Consider the following 2500-nt stretch of genomic DNA (forward strand, 5'->3'; position numbering starts at 1 on the left):
TATCAGTAATGAAACAGATGCCAATCAGTTTGAAGACATCGAAGAAGCAAGCTCATTTTGGAGGCAAGTGTGGAGTGAAGGAGGAACAGGAAACAGAAATGCTGCCTGGCTTGAGGATGTAAGAGAGGCAATTAATAAATATGTCCCACCACCATCAAATGAGAATTTTGTCCTTGAATCAACTGAAGCAGTGAAAACTATCATGAAGAAAAGAAATTGGAGCGCTCCTGGGCCAGATAGAATCGCCAACTATTGGTGGAAGAAAGCACATGCGCTGCATGAGGGTGTGACCAAATCGTTCCAATCCATCGGCCAGAGTCCTTCTGAATACCCCATGTGGTTTGCCGAGGGAAAAACGACGTTGATCCCTAAGCCAGGAGAATTCTCAAGTAGCAACCAAAGACCAATTACCTGCTTGAACACTATGTATAAGTGGTTTACATCATGCTTATTAGGACCAATGGATCGTCACCTAAATGAATATGGCCTAATGGAGGGAGAACAGAGAGGCGCTAAATCAGGATGCAGTGGCACTGTTGATAACCTGCTCATTGATAGAATGGTCACACAAGACTGTCACAGAGGGAAACGTAACTTGAGCATGGCCTGGATTGATGTCAAGAAAGCTTTTGACTCAGTTGACCATGAATGGCTTGCTGAGATGATGATTCTACACAGATTCCCAACCTGGCTGTGCCGCACTATCGAGAGCCTGTGCAACAGCTGGAACACGAAAGTCGTCGCAAAGACGAAGCAGGGGATAGAGAAGTCTGAAGTGATACAATTCAGACGCGGCCTCCCTCAGGGAGATGCATTGTGCCCCAGGTTGTTCACCCTGTGTATGAATCCTATGGCTTGGAAACTACGAGCTTCGGAGGGGTACAAGTTGTCCAAACCCTTAAGCACAAAGATAACGGATTTGCTGTATATTGACGACCTTAAGGCGTTTGCAGCGTCAGAGATCAAACTCAACAAGGTTCTGAAGTCAACCAAGAGTGCGATGCAAGATATAGGCTTAGAATGGAACCCAAAGAAATGCGCGACCGTCCATGTAAGGAGAGGCGTACAGGTGAAGGATGAAACCGGTGTGCAGTTGGATGACGGAGCAGTACTGACAAATCTAAAGGAAGGAACTTATTACAAGTTCCTGGGAACATTAGAGAACCTAAAACAAGATGATAAGTTAGCTTTGAATGTTGCAGCCAAAGAATACCTACAACGCATGTCAGTCATCTGGTCAAGTCCACTGTCAGATCACAACCGCGTAGCTGCATCGAACCAATTTGCCCTTCCCATACTGGGGTATCTAATGTGGACCCAGAGCTGGCCAATAGCAGAGCTTAGGCAAATTGACAGAGAAGTTCGAAAAATCCTCGTTGAGAGCGGCGGCAAACACCCCCTAGGCTCGACAGCATTACTGTACCTCCCGAGGGAAAAAGGGGGGCGCGGGCTGAAATCAGTCGAGCAAGAATACAAACTCGTCAAGATAAAGGCTGCTCTGAAAGTCTACAAGAATCTGGACCCGACCATTGCAGTTGTGAGAAAGTTTGAAGAAAGAGCAGGTGAGGTGGGACACCATTCATTTTTAAAGGATAGCATGAAGTATGCAGCAGAGCTCGGTCTTGGCCTGGACCTTGAGCACCCGTCACCCTGCATCACCCAGGGGGGAGTAACAATCACAGACAAGAAGATCAAAGTTGCCTTGAAGGAAACTGTAGAAAAGCAGAATACACAGGCTGTGAGGGAAGAGAGGTGGCAAGGAAAGCTACACACAAGTAGGTGGGAGGATGTAAGTCTGAGTAAAGCAGGCTGCTTTGCTTGGCTTAAGGACTGGACGTTGTGTCCGTCTAACACCGTTGCAGGAGTGATCGAGCTCTACGAGCAACTATTGCCAACACGAATATATTACAGTCACAAGGTGCGAGCCCGACCAGCTACTGAAGTGGCATGTAGGCTATGCAGTAGATCAGCAGAAACAGTTCAGCATATTCTAGCTGGATGTCCCACCTTGGCCCAGAACAAGTACTTGGAAAGGCACAATAACGCCTTGAAGATCCTGTTCTTCGAGATCCTGAAGGACGCAAACCTTATTGACAAAGTCCCACCATGGTTCTCCCAAGTAAAACCCAAACCGGTATATGAAAACGACCAGTTTCAAGCCTACTGGGATGTCCCGCTGTATGCTGAGCACACCGAGGTGAGAGCAAACAGAATCGATGCCCGTTTTATCGACCACCAACAGGAGAAGGTGATAGCACTAGAGATGAGCTGTCCATGGATTGATAACCGAACAAGTAAGGAAGAGGAGATGACAGCCAAGTATGCCCCCCTAAGATGGGAGATAAAGCGACAGTACCCTGGGTACGATGTGCAACAATACAACATCATTATTGACGTGCTAGGTGGATGGTCCACAGACATGGAGGAGGGAATGAGGAATTTACTCGGGTCAAGAGTGAGAACTAAAGGAGTCCTGCTAAAGATGCAGAACTCGGTCTTT

Source organism: Montipora foliosa, chromosome 12 (assembly GCF_036669935.1).
Source record: "Montipora foliosa isolate CH-2021 chromosome 12, ASM3666993v2, whole genome shotgun sequence".
NCBI classification, from domain to species: Eukaryota; Metazoa; Cnidaria; class Anthozoa; order Scleractinia; family Acroporidae; genus Montipora; species Montipora foliosa.